Source organism: Hemicordylus capensis, chromosome 7 (assembly GCF_027244095.1).
Source record: "Hemicordylus capensis ecotype Gifberg chromosome 7, rHemCap1.1.pri, whole genome shotgun sequence".
In the NCBI taxonomy this organism is placed as follows: domain Eukaryota; kingdom Metazoa; phylum Chordata; class Lepidosauria; order Squamata; family Cordylidae; genus Hemicordylus; species Hemicordylus capensis.
The window spans coordinates 37,413,201-37,435,342 of record NC_069663.1 but is presented as its reverse complement, the minus strand read 5'-3'; the positions used below and the strand labels follow the sequence as shown (position 1 = coordinate 37,435,342).

The 22,142-nt window shown below is 45.2% G+C and overlaps 1 protein-coding gene across 2 annotated transcripts in view; it reads left to right on the top strand.

Annotated features, from left to right (window-relative positions):
* Nucleotides 1-214: 214 nt before the first annotated feature.
* The window catches only part of COL8A2 (collagen type VIII alpha 2 chain), a 200,312-nt gene continuing 178,384 nt past the window's right edge, over nt 215-22,142 (top strand). For both annotated transcript variants that reach the window (XM_053267903.1, XM_053267900.1), the window contains exon 1: nt 215-678. The gene's annotated coding sequence lies outside the window, so the exon portion shown is untranslated. The remainder of the gene's footprint in view (nt 679-22,142) is intronic.

Genomic DNA, 22,142 nt, shown 5'->3' with positions numbered 1-22,142 from the left:
AGCCTCGAGAGAGGAGGGTACGTTCTGAGCAGAGTTGCTTTCCACAATTCTTATTTTTAAAAAAAAGAAAGAAAAAGAAGAAGCAGCAGCTGATTCTTCTTCTTAATAATGACAGAGGTGGGTGTTCCCCCCTTCCCCCGGTACTTAAATAGCACGCTCCCCTCCTGCGTCCGTGTCAAGGAAAAACAACCCCGAAGCTGGAAACTACTCCAGAGAAAAGGAGGCGGCGGGGGGGGGGAGAGACTCCGCCAGCGAGCGCAGAGCGCAACCCGGGCAGCCAACCCAGCGCGGCCTCTCCTGAGCTGCCTCCGCCGCCCGTCCCCGAGAAAAAAAGAAGGAGCTTGTGAGCAGCAGCTGCTGGCGGGCTCCCTCTTCCGCGCGCGCGCTCATTCGCAGCAGCAGCAGCAGCCCTGCCTGGCTCGGCCCCGTCCTCGCTCCCCTTGACCTCCCTCCGCTGCGCGAGGATGGGGAGCTTTCGCTAAGGTGCTGCCTCTTCTTGCAGCTCTCGGGAACGGGGTCGTGGCTGCTGCTGCTGTGCTGCAGGTCCGGTGGAGTAGAGACTCTCCCCCAAGAGAGCAACGTTGCGACAAGTGCCTGGCCCGCTTTCTTCTTCCTGCCCCTTGGCAACTCCCCCCTGGAGGGGGGGCCCACGCAGGCTAAGAGCCCCCCTCGGATTAGGTAAGGTGCTTCCACACGTCGCATTCAGGCGAGAAATGGCTCCCCCCCACCCCACTACCTCTCCTTCAGGTGCCCGGTGTGGTCCAACTCTCTGCCTCATGGATTCCCTGCCTCCCAGGGACAGAAACTTCCAGCGCTCCAGTCTCTCCCTCTCCCCTTCTTTCCCCGAAGTATGAGCAAGTTCTCTATGCAAACTGCATTTCCCCCAAGAAAAGGTATTTGGCAACTTTGGTCTGGTCGCCCCCGCTTTCTCCGCGCGCTCTCAGCGTCCCCAGGGGAAAAAAAAAAACCCCAGCACCGGTGGCTTGTGTTCCTTGCTGCCTGTCAAGCCAAGCCAACTGTGAAATATCTCAGGGGTGCTGCTGGTTCCCCTTTTAAACTAAGGAGAGGGGATGGGGTGGTGTTGGTGGAAAAACGGAATGTCCAAGGGGAGTCTCAGCATTCAACAGATGGATATTGAGTTGGGATGGAGAGAAGTTGCCCTGATGCAAGGCGATACATTTTGCCTGCATCCCAACCCTCTTCTTTGCATTGAATTTTTAAAAATACATATAGAAAATTGGGGCTGGTGCTTGTACTTTTGGAGTTTCAGGCTGCCTCGAGTTAAGAAATGTTCTGTTAACCTGAACTCTCTCACTCCCAGGCTGTATCCATAACATAGTGCTAATGAAGAGTAATAAGCAGATCAGAGAGATTATGTTCATGACAAGTAGCTTTGCTGTAAGCAACATGTTTAATAAATCATAATGCCAGTAAATTCCCAAAATGTTTGTAGTGTTTCTGTTTTTAAAAAATGTGCAATATGGATCCACTGACAAGTGACACTGAGAAACAAGGGACATAATTCATGGTGAAGTTCTCCTGCACAACCCCTATGGCAATGAGGGATTAAGAACTTCCTGCTGGATCATGTCCCAAAGTCTTAGCCTTACCTGCTGCATCTCACAGGTACTGAATGCTCGCATGCATGTGATGTCTGGGTTCCCTCATAGTGGAAAGGAGTAAATCCTTGCCAAAAATATAGGGCAAGTGTTGCACGGTCAACATGGGGCTGTATTAATCAGAAGAGAGAGTTTTGCAAAGCCACAATGCAGGGGTTGTTCTTTGGACAGGGTGTGTGTGTGAGAGATTGTTGTCTGTCTTGTTTAGTTCAATTTGCAATATCCATTCTGTGGGTGTGTGTAGAGTTGGGAGAGTTAACTGCGTGGTGTAGGAGAGGGCTTTGTTTTATGTGACTCCGGAGTTCAGATGGATGTATTTTGTGTGAAGGTGTGGATTTATGGACCTGTCCGAGTGCTGCGGAGCTGTGGTTTTCATGCAATAAGGACGATTGTCCCTCTAAAATACAACATAATTTGACAACCTAGACTGCTGGCTTTAGATGATGGTCTTCTACTGCAGCGAATGGTAACGGCCGCCTTAATTTATCATGATTCACTGGATTTTACTGTCTCACCAATGCTATTTACTTAAGAGTCATGGCTAGGAATAAGTGCAGTTTAAAACCAGTGCTTAATTTCTAAAATGAGCTATGCCAGGAGCAAGCCATACACTCAGTCCTTGGAGCTCTTATCCCTGATTGCAGTGTGTTCCATTTGGTTGTAGTTCTTCATCAGTGAGGGAAAGACACTTTACCCATGCCCAGTGGCCTCTTTTCTTTAACGAATACTTCACATATTCCGGACCGGAGTCGTGGCTCTGAAAGAGTTTCAGGGTGAGCCAGGGCTCAAATTAAGCTGTACTTCTTAATACCACCCTTGGGGTCAGACTGTACAGTTGAATCTACAGCAGCACAAAATGTGCACAGTCATAGACCTGGCATGCATTCTGAAGGAGAGCCAATCTTGTGCTTTGGCCCTTGATTATTTAGATTCACGGCTTATTCTTGCTCAGTTGCAACCAATTCCAGTATTGGACAAATGTGAAATAGTGCAACTCTTGGGAGAAATGTAAAGGATTTTCCCACTTCTCCCATGTAGATTATCGATAATTTCTACTGTAAATTTCAGCACTATTGCCAGCTTTTTTTTCTGATAAGACTCCTCTGCATTTAACTGCTGCATCATAGTTGCTGTACAATACCCACCACACTTTGAGATTGAGTGGCGATGCCCTGCTGCAAATTCCACAGTAAAGCAGGGTATGGGGCAGGGCTCTTTTAGTAGTGGCCCCCCAAATGTGGAATTCCTTCCCCGGGGATATCTGCCAGAGCTCATCCATTTGTTTCTTTTAAAGAAATCGAAGGCAAAGTTTGACAGCGTTATTTAAGAGAGTTTTTAAAAACCCTGACTGGGTGGTTTCCAGATTACACCCTGCAATGGGGTCACGGTGGATCTCTTAAGTGTGTTTCCACGCTTCCTGAGTTGTCACACCTCAGTCCCTACGCTGACAGCAGGGTGCCGTTCACATTGCTGATGCCTTATTTCGAATTTAATCACTGCAATATAGTGCTATAATGTTGTGTATGCGGTGTAAAAAAGTTGCTGTTTATTTGGGTTGTTAGTTTCCTAGAGACTGCTCCTCCTGCTGTTTATATTTCAAATGCAATCTGCCTGAACGGAAGCATTTTGCTGCTGTTGAGCAGCTAATTTGGAAAGCGCCCTGGAATTTTACCAGAAGCTGATAAATTGAAGTGAAGATTATCATTGTTGTTTTGCAGGGATGAGGGATTGTTAATTTTGTTTAAATTAAATATATTTATTTTATTTATTTATTTGACTTGTTTTTATACCGCCCCAAACTTACGTCTCTGGGCAGTTTTATATGATGTTACATGCATACAGTTTGACTGCAATCTGCTTTGGGACTGGGAAATAAAAGCAGAATAAATATATGTGATGAATACATGATAGTCAGGAATCCAGCCCAGTAGCCAATGGATAGTCCAGTTCTCACCTGGACTCTTACCTGGAAGGCGATAGAGAGGGCAGAGGGTCTTTGGGTGGAGGTCAGTAGGTGCACAGATCTCCCTGCCTTGTTTGCCTTTAAGCAGGACTGACAAATTATGCAAGCATCTAGCACAATTAATATTCTTCTTTAATTTGAGCGTATTGAGTGAATTCTGAATTAATATCCAGAAGCAATGCTCAACATGTCTACAACACTCCCAGTTGTGGGTGCTGTTTGTTTTGTTTTTAAAACAGCTTTTAAATAATTTAAGTGAGCACTTAATATTTACTTTAAAATTGTCAAGAAGCCTTGACTTTTAAAGGACATTCCTCAAAATCATTTCAAAATTGAAATGTTCGGTTTTTTGAAATGGTCAGTGGTGTGATGATTTTCACTAGCTAGTTTAGAGAGAGTGACTAATTTCTAAAGGTAGAGATACAGGGGGGAGATTGTGTGTTTCGCTCTTGCTGGGAAGCCACAACTTTGTGCCAGGAAACCCTGGTCTCTCACTTGGGATGCATGTGTTTACCATATGCAGTAAAGAAAACCCTCTGCACATGTGTAGAGGTACTCTGCAATTTATATTTGCCACCGATTGTACTTTTCCTGGCACTGAAAAACAGGTTCCAAACATGAGCACTGCCTAGAGGAGAGGCAAAGGGGAATACAATCATTGCTTTGCCCTGGATACCAGATATATCTTGTGAGGCCTGGTGCAGGGAAGGGAAAAGGGTTTGATGACATCTCTAAGAATGTTCCCCAGAATTATAACCCTGTGCCTTTTTTATTGTTGGATTTCCCTTGCCTTCTTAGTTTTCAGCTTGCAGCCTCAACACCAGAAAAGTTTGGAATCTAGTAAATATTTCTCTGTTACGACCTTTTGCTACATTACATGGCAGATAGCCCCCTGTTCTTGGCACTCTCGGAGCATCAATAGCAAAACCATGTTGAGAACAGTGCCACATGGAATGTGCCTGCGAGAAACTCCCGTTAGCTTGTGGGCTGCGATATTATTAACTGCCTCCTGTTGCTGAAGAGCAGGAAGAAAAAGAATACGTATACTTAACTTGAGAAGCTTCTGTACTGCACATAAGAAAAACCTGCAGTGAGGAAGGCTATGGATATATACATATAGCTGCATAGTGAGGGGCATACAATCATTTTTGTGAGCATTTGTCTCTATACTTGAAATGTTCGTGTATCAGAGGGAGAGCTGTTTACCTTCCTGAGGCATCCATTATAACAATGGCTAAACTAGGACTTGAACCCAGAACCATATCACCCCCCTCCCACTGAAAAATAGCTAGGGCTACCAAATTGTTTATAGGGGAAAGAAACTCAGCTCGGTGCCCTCCCCGGCTGCCAGAGGTTTGGGGGCTTGAAAGGGGAAGACTGCAGATCAGTGGAAGGGTTGTTTTGTGGGTTGGCATCTCTACCACCAACCAGCCTCTGGGTGCATCTGCAGAGTGGTAGAACTCCACGCCCTCTGGAGTGAAAAGCTTGGGAGCTGGGCAGGGTTACCAACTGCCCGGGGCCAGAAGCACATAATTATATTGTACTGTGTGGATTTCAGTTGCAATCTGCTTTGGAAGGCAATCTTAGCTAGAAGAAGAAGAAATGGGGATATAAATACAGTGAATAAGTGATATAAGTTCCTAGTCCAAAGTTCCTGAATAAGTTCCTAGTCCAAAGCTGTGTCCTAGCTCCAGTTGTGTGTGCTCTGGGATGTGCAACTTCAACCCCCGCGATTGGCAAGCAAGGGCGTCATTAAGGGGCGACCCATTGGGCACAGGCACCCAATGAATACTCAGAGCCCCAAATCTCACGAGCCACCTCCATCCTCCATGACCTCTTTCAGAAAGGAAGTGCAGCCTTGGAGGCTCCTGTACGGAGCGGGAGAGATCTCCTGGCTAGGGATGTGCACAGAACTGGGTGGGGGTGGCTCGAAGGGGTGGTGGTGGTGGGGGGGGGTAGGACTTTAAGGGTGGGGGAGAGTGCACGGAGGCCAGTAAAAAGGCCTCGGAACAGGTTTGTGCACATCCTGGCTTCACTTCGCTCTCTGCTGCTTCCATGAGGGCGTCTTCCACACAGGGCTTTCAAAGCCCTTTAGCCCGCATCTCCTCTGGAATGGAGGCTTTGTGTTCACATATTAGGCAGCTTTACCACAAAGTCCCTGCGAGCTATTGGGGAGCATTTCACACACAATTCGTGTTTTTCACTGTGTGTTAGAGTACAGCTCGACATATCTGGGGTAAAAAAAAAAAAATCCACTTTTTGCATCATTTTTTTGGGACAAATTCAAGTTGGCTGTAAAGCCTCACAGAAAACTTGTGGTAAAGCCTGTTGGGTGAAGAACATAAGTGCTATAATAAAAACACATGTAATTATTTTTTGGGGGGTGCATGATTGAGTCTAATTATCAAAACGGGCTTGTGGGACTGGGCCCAGTTCTTTTAAGTACCTAGCAGTGCCCCTGTTGGCAAGCAACACAAGACCCCTGGATGGGCCCAGCCTCATAAAAATCCAGCCAAGCCGTTTCGCCTGCCTGCTGCTGCTCCCTGGCCTCCAGCTCCTAACTGGTTCCTACTAGCTTCCCTGGGTGGAGAAAATGTGCCTTTCAGCCTCGGTTCCTAGCCACCCACAGAGCCTGTGTGGTTATCATGCAAATACGGATGTTTTCTGATGCTCCCTTCCCTACCCTCATTGGCACTGTGAGACTGATGCACTTTTGTGGGGAAGTGGCCTCCGGACCAGAACTGAGGCATGGTGTGGGGCGGGGGAAGAGCTTTTGGGCCTGACATATCAGGCTCCTTCCTTCAATCTTCAGCATTAATTAAAACAACACACAAATAATGTCTCCATCTCTTACTTTTGAATGTATAAGGGAAATGGTGCACTGGTAGAATTCTGTCCAGTTGCTCCGAAGGAGGAGACTGGATCCCACTTCCAACGTTCAGCCAATGAACATTAAGGCACTGAGGGTAACGTACTAGTACTAAGCATTTATTTTCTACAATTTAATTTTATGAGGTTTAAAACTACCTTATTAATAATCAGGCTTATTTTTTTTTTTTTTACACTTATATCCTGCTTTTCCTCCAAGGAGATCTGAGCAGTGTCCATGGTGGTTTATCCTCACAACAACCCTGTGAGGTATGTTAGGCTGAAAGAGAGACATGACTGGCTCTGCATTGCCTTTCCACTTCCTAGTGGGTGCTTGGAGTTCCTCACCGCAATTCCTGGCTACAAGCCTGTTCCAGACACGGTCTTGGTGTTCTTTCCCACTCTCCCACACAATGATGGTGTCATGCTACACAGAGTGAAGAGCTCCTTGATTGGCTTGGGTCACTGTCTTCTAATTGCCTGGACTTGCAGCTGGCTCAAGTGCTGATAAGCCATTCAAAAAATCCAACCTGGCAAACGAGCAGCTGTGTTCCTGGCTGTCAGTGGTTGTATTTACATGGCCAGGGATCAGTTGATCATGTGTAAAGCGGATAACTGCATGACTGAGCTCCTTTTGATGTGAACTCTGCCAGAATGGGAGATGTTGGCTCAAGTTCTTGCAATCTGGTCAGTGACTAGTTTTGTGTTTGAATGCCTATGAAGCTGCCTTATTGGTCCATCTTGCCCGCTACTATCTACTCCATCTGGCAGCAGCTCTCCAGGGTCTCGAGCAGAAGAATTCCCCAACACCTTATCTGAGATCCTTTTTAACAGGAGATGCTAGAGGTTGACACAGGGACTTGTTGCATACAAACTATAGGAACTTAGGAAGCTGCAGTTCGGTTCGAATTCGAGCCAGATTCAAACTAGACTGCCGGATCGCGAGCTGGTTCAAGTTGAACTGGCCTGGTTCGGCCTGAGGGTTGAATTGGTTCCGTTCGGTTCGAGGGGTATGCTTGTAAAGGGGAATCTGGTGAGGATTTCCCTTTACAAGCAAAGAGGGGAGGACCCTGCCTTTAAAATACTAATGGGAGGCAGTGAGAGGGCACCTTATCACTGCTGGCAGCAGCACGTCTCCTCCAAACTTTGGACTGGGTCTGACGCTTCAGCGTGGCCTGGTTCCAGCCTCTGCACATGCCTGGAAGCTGGAACCAGGCCATGCTGGATAGGGGTGTGCATGAACCATGGTTTGAGCACAGGTTCGGACAAGGGGAGGGGAGCAGGTCGTTACCTGCCCTCTGTCACCCCATGCAACTTCCTGCTGGGACAGCGCTTGGCCCAAGGACTCCTGCATGGCACCAGCACGCACATGGTGCCCGCACATTTACTGGCACTATTTGTGTGGCTAGCATGGTGTTGCTGATCATGCAAATGGTGTCTGCACATTCGTGGATGACAGAGCGCTGCCCCAGCAGGACGTTTCATGGGGTGGCGGAGAACAGGTAAGAACCTACTCTCCTCTCTCTCTTTTTTTTTTAAGCTCCCACTCCCTGCTCCCCTCCCTGTGGCACTGAACCGTTACTCGAATCGTAGTTTTTGCGTACCCCTAGCTCTGGAGCACCAGACCCAGTCAGGAGTTTGGAGGAGCTGCACTGCCAGCCGTGGTACAGTGCCCTCTCACTGCCCCCCCTGCCCATTAGAAGTATTTTAAAGGCAGGGTTCCTCCCTTGACTTGTAAAGGGGAATCCTCACCAGATTCCCCTTTGCAAGCATATCCCTCAAATCTCCGAACCGGTTCTATTAAAACTGGGGCAGGTTCGGTTGGAACTCTGGCCAGCTCCCCTTTTGTGGGGTTTGGTTCGAATTCAAACTGGTTGAACCAGTTCTGCACATCCCTGCTACCTGGAGATGCTGCCAGGGATTGAACCTGGCTCCTTCTGCACGCAACGCAGATGCCGCACCGCTGAGTTTCAGTCCCACTCCCCACATGATCGACCTCTGAGCTTGGCCCTCTGAAAGGTGGAGCCCCTCTTTCCCACAGTCCATGGAGTTATTTGGGAAGGCTTGAAGGGCTACTCTGAGGAGGGGTAGGGCCTGGAAAGCCATGGCTTCCACTCCACCTCCAAGGTTAGGGGTGTAGTGGAGGGGGAATGCGCAGCAATGGAGTGCTGGTACTTCTCAGCTTCTCTGGCTGTGCTTTTGTAGCCTGCTGCCACAGACTGTGCTTTTCTGCACTCCTCTTTTAGGCTTGTGCTTGGCGTTGGGCGGGTGGGAGGGGGGCAGATGGCTCCCCTCGAAGAGTTGGGTTTAGCTCATAGACCACTCGTTGCTGACCCCTGCGCTAGATGTTGCCCTGGTTTCCAACTGCCTCCTACTTTCAGACACTGTGGCCTGTGGGCCTTTACTTTGCCCAGCCCTGTTTCTTGCATTCCATCCCTGAGAAAAATATTTGCCCGGGAAGGCTGGTGAAATAAACTCTCTCTCTCTCTCTCTCTTTTTGTTAAATAAAGTGCTATAGAGCTTGCATTCCGAGAACTGAGAGGAGTTTTTCGGAAAAGAAATGTGATGCTTTAAGTATGGAATTTGTCACATTTTTAAAGTAGACGGAAGGAAAAGCCCCGTTCCGTGTCGCACAGGTTCTGGCTGAGCAGAATGTCCCAGTCTGTTTTTTTCTTTTAGCAAAAAAAGATATAGCTACTGTTTCTCTCTCACTCGCTCGCTCCCTCTCCTGCTTGCCTGCCCCCAATTCCTTTAAAACAAAACCAGAATATTGTGAATTGTTTCCTGCCCTGTCTGTCTTATGCACTAGACTGTTTCAGTTTTTTCAGGAATTCAGTTTTTCTCTCTGTACTTGAATGCCCTGCAATCCTTGACAGTGATTCATATGTTCCATTCATGTGAAAGGATGCTGATGTGGTGGCTGATTGGGGCAGTGTTTTTCTCGAAAAGTTCTAAACGTTTAGTGATACCTTTTGAACTCTAGGTGTTCTCTTGCCTCTTTTTCTTTGGGCATTGCTTCAGGACAGCAAGTCTGATCGTGAAGTTCCCCTCCTCCCACATGCAACACACACATGCATATAAATAAATACACCCTTTTGGGAAACTTCCAGACTGTAGGGAGAGAACCTCAGCAGCTGTTTGTCTCTGATCTTTCAGCATAGTCTTTTGTGAGCATTTTGAATGCCCCTCCTGAGGAATGCAATGCACACCAATGTAGTTCTCAGACCCCCAGGCCGCCCCACCCCCGGCATCAACCTGTGCCCTGTACATGATCCATGTTGGGTATCTACAGCCAGCCTTGAAAAGATAAAAACTAATGAAGTATTTTTCTGCCCTTCGTTTTGTGTCAAGTGCTTGGTGTGATAAGGTGATGGCTACTCTGGCAGTTTAGGGGCACATCCAGAGAGATGGAGATGTAATATCCATAGGAACATAGGAAGCTGCCATATACTGAGTCAGACCATAGGTCCATCTCGCTCAGTATTGTCTACACACAGACTGGCAGCGGCTTCTCCAAGGTTGCAGGCAGGAATCTCTCTCAGCCTTATCTTGGAGATGCCAGGGAGGGAACTTGGCACCTAGATGCTCTTCCCAGAGCGGCTCTATCCCCTAAGGGGAATATCTTACAGCACTCACACTTCTAGTCTCCCTTTTGTATGCAACCAGGGTGGATCCTGCTTAGCTTAAGGGGACAAGTCATGCTTGCTACCACAAGACCAGCTCTCTTCCCAGTGCTCGCTCTCTTAAATTCATTTTTTTAATCCTGCAACTGCGGCCAGCACACTTGGGGGTGAGATCCCAGCAGCAATGCACTGCGCACTTGCACGGTGTGCTCACTCCCTTAACCTGATTTTAGCAGGAGGTTACTTGGGTGGGTTTGCTGCCATGCATCCATCAGGCTTGTGTGCAATCCCAGTGGTTCACATGAGCATGCAAAACCAGGATGGGCTTCCTTAGCCTGGTTTTGCACGCTTGTGTGAATAGCCTTATTGAATAGAATACATGTGGTGGATTAATATGCAGATAAATACTCAGATAACTGCCTGATCCTATGTGGAGCACATCACTACAATTTTATTGGATCTCTACTGGTGGCTTGCCTGTTTCCCAGGCTCAATTAAAGGTGCTGGTTTTTACCTTTGAAGCTCTACATGGTTTGGGAAATTGGTACCTTAAAGGCCACCTTCTTCCATTTTGTAGATGCTGCAGCACTGAGGTTTTGCTCTGGGTTGCGTGCCACTGTTGAATGCATGTGAAAGCTACCACGAGTAGGGCCTCCTTGGTAGTTCTGGTGTTGCAGAACACCCTCTCTAAGAAGGCATCAGACTCCAGCAGTGCTCTCTTTTAGGCACAAGCTGAAAACTTGGCTTTCTCAAAAGGCCTTTGGCTATCTTTGGCTTATTTGTAATACTGCTGTTGTTGTAATCATCGTTGGAAAAAACCTCTAAATTTTTATTGCTGCTGTGTGTAGCAGATTTTGCTTTTTGTGTGTAGCAGTTTGTTTCTTGTATTTTATGGTATGTGATCTCTTTTGTGTTTGCTAGTAAGCCAAGATATCAGTTATTACAGTAGTAATAATGCTCTATATCTGAATTGAGAGTTGTGAGCAGGGATCACTTCCAGACGCGCACAGAGGGGAGGGCCAGCATTCCGCTATCTGCCCTTCCCTTTATAGCTACCTGTGCCTCAAAAAAATATGTTCCTGAGGGTTGCAGGATTCTCAGAGACATATACTTAGGAGGCACAGGTGGTTTCAGAGGGAAGGGTGGATAGCTGAAAATCGCTTCACTCCTCCACACACTTGTGGAAGTGTTCCCTGTGCACAACTCTTAGTTTGGAAGTAGGCCAGTGTTCCTGAAGATGTAAGCAACTGATTGATTAAACCCCACCGCCCACTGAGATAATCAGGAGAGGTACACACCGGCTCGTCTGGTGGCTGCTCAGGGATGGGCCTTCTCTGTTGCTGCCCTGAGGCTTTGGAATGTGATCCCTAGTGAAATAAGAGCCTCCCCATCTCTGACAACTTTTAAAAAGTCTTTAAAGACGCATCTCTTCACCCAGGCTTTTAACTGATATTGTTTTGATTGTTTTAATGTTTCTAGAATATTGTTCTAAATTTTAAATTGTTGTGTTTTAAATTTCTTGTTTTGTTTGTTTTTAATTAATGTTTTACTTTTTTATTTTGTTGTAAACTGCCCAGAGATGTAAATTTTGGGAGGTATAAAAATATGTCAAACAAACAATTAAAAATGGGCCCTTAACTCCAACTCTTCATATTTTGGCTGACTTTTAATTGTATTTCATCTTTTGGTGCTGGTTTTATATTAGTTTTTTATTTTACCCTGGTGCTTTTGTTGTGTTGGATTTCTTGGTTTTGTGTACTGTTTTTAATGTCAGCTGTCTTTTTAGAAAAGCATAGAAATATAAACAAAGTCCTGCCAAATTCAATAGGAGTTAGTCCTAAGTAAGCGTGCAGAAGGCTGCAGCTTTAGACAAGTTAATTCATATATGTGCTATTTTCTCCCACAGGTAGGAGGGGAGGTCAGGTAGGGATGGGCTGTGTAACTCTGCAACTACCACCCCATGCCCACGGGACTATTGTCATGGTTCAAGCATTAACGGTGCACTTGTAGGAACATAGAAAGTTGCCTTATACCAAGTCAGGCTCTTGGCCCATCTGACCAGCAGTGACCCTCCAAGACTTCAGGCAGGAGCCTGAATCCCAGCCCTACCTGGCAATGCAGCCAGAGAGTGAACCTGGGACTTTCTACGTGCAAGCAGAGGGGAAAATCTTACAGTTGTGCCCATCAACAGTGTAGAATGTGTATGTCTGTGGTGGGGTCACTTGCATGTCGGTGCACATCCGGCTCTCACAGATGCACAATGGATGGCCAGAGGGTCAGACAAGGCATTCAGCAACAGACAGAGGTGGAACAGAGCTCAATTTTCAGTGAAGAAACGGCATGTGGGAGTGAAGTCCCAAACCTTTCCCTGACAACTGCCCCCCCCCGCAACATGCTGTACTAAGCCCCCTTTCCTTGAAATGTGGCAAATATTGATCTGAACTGCCCCTCCCCCTGTGGGGGTGGGGGGTGGGGAGCCCAGGAAAGGATTGCAATTATATTGGTCAATGAAGACTGCAATATGCATGCATACATGTGTATGTGTTCCTAATTGTTATCAGAAGTTCCAGGTTTCAGATTTTTCTAGGAATTGGGGTGTCTTGAGCTGTGTGTGGTAGGTACCCATCCAAGTTTAGCTTTCTGGGTGGTGTGCAAGTGTTTTGGTACCCCCAAGTTGCACAAATTGTCAACACAAGCAGGTTTCAAGTGTATTTTCAATTAAAAGCAACTACTGCATAATGGTGCAGTGAAGAAGTAATTTGCCTAGGAAGCAAGAGGTTGCTCGTTCGATTCCCAGCTGGTATGTTTCCCAGACTATGGGAAATTGGGGTGTTTCTCAGACTATGAGAAACACCTATATTGGGCAGCAGTGATACAGGAAGATGTTGAAAGGGATCATTGCATACTGTGCGGGAGATAGCAATGGTAAAGCCCTCCTGTATTCTACCAAAGGCAACCACAGGTCTCTGTTGTTGCCAGGATTCGACGGCACAACTTTACTTTACTGCATATTGGACACTGTTGAGATGATTTCTACATGGTGAGAATCAGTATAGACTAAATATTTTATGGGGGCAGTGGGTAGGGAAGTGCCAGTGAAACTTCAGATTGGCCTGCCTGGTCCAATTTTTATTAAACACTGTATAGATTGTCTCTTTATTTTATTTTATTTTTTCATTTAAAAAAGAAAAAACCCTCCAGGGTAGCTTGTAAGTCTAAAAGGCAACTTCAAACTGTGGGTGAGTAAAAGCAATAAAATCCAACAGCAAAAATGTTTGACAAGGAGTTGTCATAAAAAAGCAATTGGGATATTCCAGAAGCTCTCTGGAGAAGGATCACCTTGGCCTTCGAAGGGACTTTGAGGAAGGAGTGAAGTGGACAAAGCGACTGGGTTTAATAACTTTGAAATCACTATGGAGAAAGCATCACTATCATAGTGAAGACTGTGCAAGCACGTGGAGAAGGGCCTATGAAGATCTTAACATCCAGGTCCACTCATATGAAAACAGGTGGTCCTTAAGATATCCTGGACCCAGACTGTTCAGGCCAGGGATAAATCCAAGGGGTAGCGGGCATATTGCCTGATACCCCCTTTCACTTTTCTTTCCAACAGCCTGGAACTTTACAGCAAAATAAAGTGTTGTTGTTTTCAAAAAGTATTTTAATTGGTTTTAAATGGTTTTAATCATTTTTGAATTGTTTCTATATTGTCTTTAGCATTGTGTTTGAGTGGGTTTTTTGAGTGGGTTTTATGACTTTTAAAAAAGTTGTTGTACACCACCCAGAGCTTCTGGATGGGGCGGCTTATAAATGTAAAATAAATAAATAAATAAATAAAATGTTGGACAATGCACAGTATATTATGGCAGGGCTGCTCAACTTCGGCCCTCCTGCAGATGTTGGCCTACAACTCCCCATTCAGCCACGAGACTTGCTAGGTGACTCTGGGCCAGTCACGTCTCTCTCAGCCTAACCTACTTCACAGGGTTGTTGTGAGGAGAAACTTAAGTATGTAGTACACTGCTCTGGGCTCCTTGGAGGAAGAGCGGGATATAAAAAGTAAATAATAATAATAAATAAATAAAACAATCCCTGGCTATTGGCCACTGTGGCTGGGGATTATGGGAGTTGTAGTCCAAAAACAGCTGGCACGGGGGGGAGGAGTTGAGCAGGCCAGTCCTATAGCTTGAATTAATTATTTTAAAAAGGCCTCCGTTGTTTAAATAAGCCTCATTTACCCACTCCTCTCTCCGAGAACAATCATCAGAAGCCAGTGCAGCCAGGTAGGAGACTCCTCCAGCCTCCCACGAGCCAGGCCAACCCCTTCTCTTCCTTCCAGACCAGAAACAGGGCTGGGTGAGACCATGTATAGAGAGGGGTGCAGAGTCATCTCCTTTACAAAATTCAGCTGTCCTGTTACTGGTTCTACCCCTGTTTTTCCTGCCACATGTTCTTGGACAGGAAGAGGAAACCAGCCTGGAAAGCAGGGTTTGCCCTAATCCAAAAAGATAGAATTTTTCAAGGGGAATCTGGTCCATTTTCAGAATAAGTTTGAAAATGTCAATCAGGCTTCATTAACAAGGCAAATAAACTAACAACATTAATTGCCTTACTTCTCTAATGTATAGTAAAATCTTTCCTGCCCTAATAATGTTCTTTACCACTGCTTTGCTCTCCAAAAGTAGTTGTTCTAGAGTCATCTTGGTTTAGGCATTTAAAATCAAGACCAGGACTTTAAATTGGAGAGGAGAGCTGGTCTTGTGGTAGCAAACATGGCTTGCCCCCTTAGCTAAGTAGGGACTGCCCTGGTTGCATATGAATGGTAGACTTGATGTGTGAGCACTGTAAGATATTCCCCCTTAAGGGGTGGAGCTGCTCTGGGAAGAGCAGAAGCTTTCCAGTTCCCTCCCTGGCTTCTCCAGGATGCGGCTGAGAGAGATTCCTGCCTGCAACCTTGGAGAAGCCGCTGCCAGTCTGTGAAGACAATATTGAGCTAGATGGACCTATGGTCTGACTTAGTATATGGCTGCTTCCTGTGTTCATATGTTCCTAAGTTGGGTCTGAAAACTAAATGGAAGTCATTGAATTGTTGTAACTTGTCATAGCTTGTATTCAGGCAACTCTGTTTAAAACCCTAGTAGCCACTTGTCCATGTCTGGACACTAAATTCATGTCTTAACCCACTATACTCAGCAAATTTAATTTCACAGTGTAGTAAAGTAAAGCCTGAACTCTGGCCTGCCTGTGGGAGATAAGTTTTATTTTTAAACTGACATAATGTAAGTCACATTTTATGGCATATGCCACCAGATGGCACCGTTATCTTCCAAACTCTTGTTCTGCTTCCTGTGAGCATCTTGTTAGCCTTGGTTTAGTCAATGTCCTATGTAAGGAAGGAAAGAGAAGGCGAAAGTGCTGTGATGTCAGCACTGGGTTGTGGGCAGCCACTAGATGTAGGTTGGGTCCTGATGTTGGGATTGGGAGGGCCAAGCAGAGAACCAGGAGTGAGGGAATAGACCATCGACTGGGTCAGGAAACAAGCAGGGAGTCAACACTAAAGCCAACTGAGCAGAGGAACCAGGAACAGAAGACAAATGGAAAGCCGGAGACAATACCCTTTGTCAATCAAGCCAAGCAGGAACCGGAACCAGAATTGAAAAATCCAACACACCTGAAACAAGGAAACCTTGAAACTGGGTCAAAGCCTGAGAGCAGATAGTAAGCCTTTATATCCCCTTTTCCTGGAAGGATCCAATGAACAGTTGCATGGGTCTAGGGCCCAAAAACTCCATGCCTTGGCAAGGCTGGTATAGTTCACCTGGCTGCCACACAGTGCAGAGGAATGTAGGTTCTTAGATTCCCAGTTTAACATGTGGGAGATGCAATAAGGAGGCATTGACTCCTTATTGACCACTAGGGGACATTAAGGGTAGAGACAGCCAGTAAGGGCATTCCCTCTCGGTCTACGTTTCCCCTTTTGTTAAACGGATAGTCTCGGGTTTCATTCCCTCACCTGGAGAGAGAGACTTCCTCCTTCTTCCTTACCTCTTCCTGTCTGTAGCTAGCAGCAATGCATGTAGGCCTTTATCTCCCTGGTGGATTTCCTAAATAAGTGTCATGGGCATGATGGAAGACTCCGAGGAGGAGCTGGAGGAGGGGATGGAGCAGAGGAGGGAAGGCAAGGACGAGAAGTTGCAAAGGAGAGTGTGTCCAAAGCACGTGGAGTTGAAAATGAGTTAGAGCCGGGTGAGGCAGCTCTTGTGGAGGAGGCGTGACCAGTCTCAGCTGTGAGGAGGCATTGATCCAAGAGACAGCAAGAGTTAAGGAACCACATGCATAGAACAGGCAAAGCTGCTGACTCAGGATCTCTCGATTAACAGCACCGGGGGTCAGCCTATTTAAGATGACTGCACCACAGCTACCCTGCTGATAGCAACATCAATTTCCTGTGAGCTAATTGGCTGTGTTCGTGTATTGCCTTGACTGTGTTTGGACCCTGGACTGTGTTGACCTTGCCTGTAGACTGTGATTTGGACTCTGTTAGATTGATTGAATTTGATTCGAACTGAACCTGGTTTGGAGAATTTCTTCCTATAAGACTTTACTATTCTACTTCTGCCTCAGCCTGTTTTACATTCCATCTGGCTAGCCTGTCAGATTTATAACAATAAACTACTTTATTTAGAACTTTACCTCCATGTCTCCAGACAATATTAATTAACAGTGCTTCCAGATGCCCCATGGGCATGCAGGCATAGCTAGGAGGAGTGCCAGGATAATGGCAATGGTGGTGAGCGGAGTAGGAGTAGGTATGGACCTGCTCTCTGCTGCTTCAATGGGGCTGTGTAAACCTTTGGTTTCAAAGGGGTGTATCTCGCAATTCGGCAGCCAGATCACGATTCGGCACATTCCCTTTCTCATTATTTACTGGATTCATTGTCTATTATATGAGAAAGTTGGGAAAATCTCCTTTAATATATCCATTATTAACAAACTGAAGCTTTGACAATTGTTGAGAAAATTTAAGTCTGCTAGAAGATAATGGGTAGAACTACAGAGTAGCAGCAGCAAAAACCAGAGTGAAATTTGACCCAAGTAATGGGCTGGTTTTCCAGTGTTAACAACCCGGTGGTATATTCTGTCGTTACTGGTATTAAGTCAAGTCTTAAGTTACATTTGTTTTCCTCCAGTGGTCAGAACCAGTTTAACATCCTCTTGTTTGACATTGAGGATTTGTATATACATTTGTATAGCTTGCATTTATCAATATTTTATAAATTGTTGCGTGTTCTGATTTTATTCAAGATTTGTTCTGAGTTATTTAAATGGTGGGTGTCCCGAGGCTTTGGAATTCGCTCCCAAAGAGCCTCCCCATCTCTGACAATTTTTAAAAAGCCTTTAAAGACACATCTGTTCAGCCAGGCTTTTAACTGATATTGTTTTAATTGTTTTAATGTTTTTTAGAATATTGTTTTTTAAAATTGTTTTTAAATTGCTGTTTTAAGTTTTTTGTTTTTGTTTTAACTAACATTTTATCTTTGTTTTTATCTGGTTGTGAACCACCCAGAGACGTAAGTTTTGGCTGGTATAAACATATGTTAGATAAAAAAATAAAAAAATAAAATTGGTCATAAAAATCTTGTGCCACTTACGGCATGCTTACATAATGTTTTGCTGTATGTGTCAATTCTTCAAGTTGTAATGGCCTATAGTTAAACCATAAAGACTGATAGAACATTGATTGCCGAACAAGTGTTCCCGAAGGCAGCTGTCTTGTTACTACTTTACTGTTTTGCATAACAGTTTAGAAGCTTTGTAATTTGTTGTAAATTCTTTGTGTGTAAAAAAAGAAAAAAGAAAAAAGCAGAGTGTGGGATTGCACTTTTAATTTATAGAGCTAGGAGAAAACCTCAATTGCAAAATGTTCTTGAAATTCAAAGTGGGAAGATTGTTGTATACCGAAATGGAAAGAAAGTGGGAACTTCCTGCAGCTGCTGATGACTGCAATGCTTTTATTCTTCCCTCTGCCGGGTACCGTTTCTGTTTAGCCTAGGCTTTGCCCTGAGGCGTGAGCCTTGTCCATAAGACAATCCTGACTCTTACTCTGACTTTCTGTGTGTGTATCTAATGACCCATATGGAGGATGCAATTTCTCCTCAGTGCCCTTTCCCTCTGAATACTGTCGGATTGGGTCCTTGGTACACCAAATAGCTCAGGACAAAGAAGCAACAAGGATGATGGTTGCAGTGCAAATGGAGAAACTTTGAACTGGGTCTGATCATCGTCTGGCTCAAGCTCATTTTAGAGCATAATCTGTGGCAGAGATGGTGACGATGAAGGGATGCTTTTCTCTTACTGCGTCTTGTCCTTGCAATAGTATCTAGCAGAACTGTTGAGGATGGTGGGGACTCTGCTCTGTATGGGTCCCTTAGAAGACCAGCAAGAGCCCCCCACTGGTTGCCATGACTTATTTACCAAGCACTTTTAGAATAAAGCTGCTTGAATCAGGTCCAACTTGGTTATCACTTAGAATGCAGTACAATTGCTACATCCTACCAGGGAGCACATAGTAATGTGATTTCTCTTCTGAGGGTGTTTGGAGAGACACAGCCTACTGAGTTCTTTGCTTGCTTCTTACACTTCTTGGCTTGTATTGTGTTGCTGTGGGGAGAGTTTCTGGTTAGATCCAAGAAGTGATAAATGCTTCATTAAGGGAGTGGGTGTCCCTGGCCTCCTTGAAGGAGGTGACAGTTAGACTTCTAAAGAAATACTTGGGTTCTGATAAGTTGATTATCTTCCTTGTTTGGAGAAGCTGATCAAGCTGGTGGCCAGTAGCTTTTCTCTAGATAGCTTCTGGGTGATCCTCATTATCTGATTTCATTGCAATCTGTAATGAATCATTCCAGTTTTGTAATTTATTTTTTCAAGGCAAGTTCGAAGAGCCTGCTTGGAAGAAACATCCAAGAGATTTTGAGAGAGGTCAAATGTTTTGATGAGATAAGCAACATTTCTTGCTATATTAAGCACGAATTGCCAGTATGTATACTTGGAGCCGGGTGAGAAAATCCACAGAGCCCACTGCAATAAGCACATATCGACATCTTGTGTTTGCTGTAGCCAGTTGAATCTGGGTTGTATGCATTTAGTCTGCTCATAGAATAAAAATATGTAAACTACATTTAAAGGTTGCAGGACTGAGAAGGAAACTGAAAAAAACAACCCTATGAATTGCCTCAGCTGGTGTAAATTTAACATTCCGTAGAAGACCCCTTCCCTGGTTAGATATTGAACCATACTGTGAGTGTGTGCATGTATGCGTATAAATCTTGTATTCCAAAGTTGTCCCTTTCTCCTCTCCCTTCCATTTTCTGCGGCATAATAGAAAAGCTTTCCCTGGCTGATCTGGTGTTTAAGTGAACGTTGGGTTCCTAAGAATTAATTTCATTTAAAACATTCTTTTCATTTTTTCATAAAGTGCAGCAAATCCACAGTGCTTACAACAGGAATGTACCAAGAATGTAGCTGGGTAGACAGTGTATTAACTTCAATATATGGAATATTAGTAGTGGCGGGAGCAAAAAAAGGAAGGGGTGGGAAGTGGTTTTGTTCATCTGGCAGTTGAAAGCAGAGCTAGTTGATACGAGGCCTAACCACCTCATCAGATTGCCCAGAATCAACTAGGAAGTTTATAAGGCCTAAAATCTGGAGTTATCTTCTCAAGTTTGTTTAGACTGAGAGGGAACAGCACTACATACTACTAGGGGTGCAGGAGTCCTGCTGAAAAGAGCAACCCCACATCTCTGTTTCATCGTATCTCCTCCGTCCAGTATGCTAAAGGAGGAGTTATGACATGATGTCATCATGCCATGGGTTTCCTTGCTCTGCTGCAGCCAATAAAATGCAGCAGAGGCAGGCAAATTCTGAGTGCAAGCATGTTTCTTCCCGTGTTATTTTGCACGTCTGGGGATGAGTTGAGAAGATGATGTAGGGCTGCTCTTGAAAAATATGTAGTTTTGCCTCAAAGCCTCCACACAACTTCTTCTTTTCTAACTGCCGATTGATTGCTTCATGGGTTCTTAAACTCCCTGTATGTTGTTGGACTACAGCTCCCATCATCCCCCACTGGAGTTGTACTCCAACAACCCCTGGGGACCCACACCTTGGAAACCCTGCTTAAGGGCTAGGATGACCAGCTGGAGGCCCCATGGAATTATCCCAAACCCTCCTCTATGTTGGAAGTGAAGGACTCTGCACTGTCTCATGCCTCAATGACAGAGGGGGACAGACTAGTGAGTCAGGGGGCTAGAGGGGTCAAGACATTGGTCATTCCTCCTCTCTACTGCTCTGACACTATCCCTTTGATATGCAGATTGCTACGCTCAGGGACTTCTTTCCTTCCTGCCTCCCTCCCTTTCTTCCTCCTTTCTTCCCCCTAACACACGTGCTTGCCTCTCTCTGCACCATGTGTGTACAGAGATGCAGACAGCATCTGTCTTCATCCAGCTAGCTAGCTAGCTTAGAGATTCTGTCTCTCCACTTTCCTATCTAGAATGGAGCTCTCCAATAAAGACTCCTCATATTGATTTGAAACTATGAACTGGCTCCAAGTTTCCTTTGGTTCTTAGCAGACACACATGCCTGGTCAGACTCCGCTGTGTTTTGCCTCTGTGCACTCTGCTGTAATAGAAGGGTCTCTCTTACCAGAGAGAATTCCCAACTCTCTATGGAGCTACGAGTGGCAGGTCACCTTGTAACACAGACATCGGCTTCACCTGCAAGGAAAATTAGGTTCTAGTTAAAAAGTCTGTGTGTTGGGGTGGTATAATATCAAACTCTTCCTTCTTTGGTTTCCCATGTAGCACGTGCAAGTAACAGAGAAGCCCTTCACTGCTTGCCTGTGCTGCCTTTATATAGTCAGACCCATGAAGGGGCCAAGCTTTTGCAGTCCTCAAACCATTGTCTGGGAAATAGAATCCCTTTTACCAAATATAGGTTGGCCATCCCTTGTCTAGAACATGTCTTGTATGGGAGTTGGATCAGTGACTGAAGGCCTTCTCTGTTGATACTCAGCTGTCGTGAGGATTCATAGTCTTTCTCTAGTCATCTTCTCATCATCTGAGGTGGGAAAATATACAGAAAAGAACTACTAGAATGATCAAGGGGGTGGAGTGTTTTCCTAACAAGGAAAGGATGATGCTTTTGAGGCTTCTTAGTTGAGAAAAAGGACAATTAAGAGGATGAGTGATGAAGGTTTATCTATTCATAACCAAATAGAGAGATTCATAACCAAATAGAGAGAGATTTTTCTCCTCTCTTGTAGTATTAGAACTTGGCCATTCAGTGAAGTTACTGTCTGCCCTGAACTTCCTGCCAAGTGGAAGTACACAACACCTTCTCAACTTACAAAATTGTTGCTGTGGGATGTGATGATGGCCACTAGTTTATGTGGTTTTAAAAGATCAGGCCAATTCATGGAGGAGATCGGTTAAGGCTACTGGAGGTAATTTGCACTGGAAGGTTCCATTTTGTAACCATTGCCTTAGCCAGGGGTTCCTAACTTTGAGTCCCTGGATGATGTTGGTCTGTAACTCCCATCAATGGCATTCAGACTGAGGATGATGGGAGTTGTAGTCCAATAGAATCTGGGGAACCGAGGTTAGGAACCCCTGGTCAAGGCAATATACCTCTGAAAACCAAATTATTGGGTCAAGCAGGCAAACATCACTGATGTTTCTGAATGTCCAGAATTCAGGACCTACCATCTGCATCTCCTCCTTGACTTCCTATCTGGTGTTATGGCTAGAGTAATGGATTAGAACCAAGGGAACCTGGGTTCAAATTCCCACAGCCATAAGCTTACTGGGGACTGAGCAGTCACATACTCAGCCTAACCTACTTCACAGGGTTGCTTTTAGTTTTGGAAAAGGACAATGAAGAGGATAACTCTTTTTTTTTTCTTTTTTTAAAAATCTGAATCATCTGGAGATAGAGGAAATGGTTGGTGGGTAGGGAATGAACCAACACGAAACAATAAGATCCCCACCAAACTATACAACAGCTATGTAATGA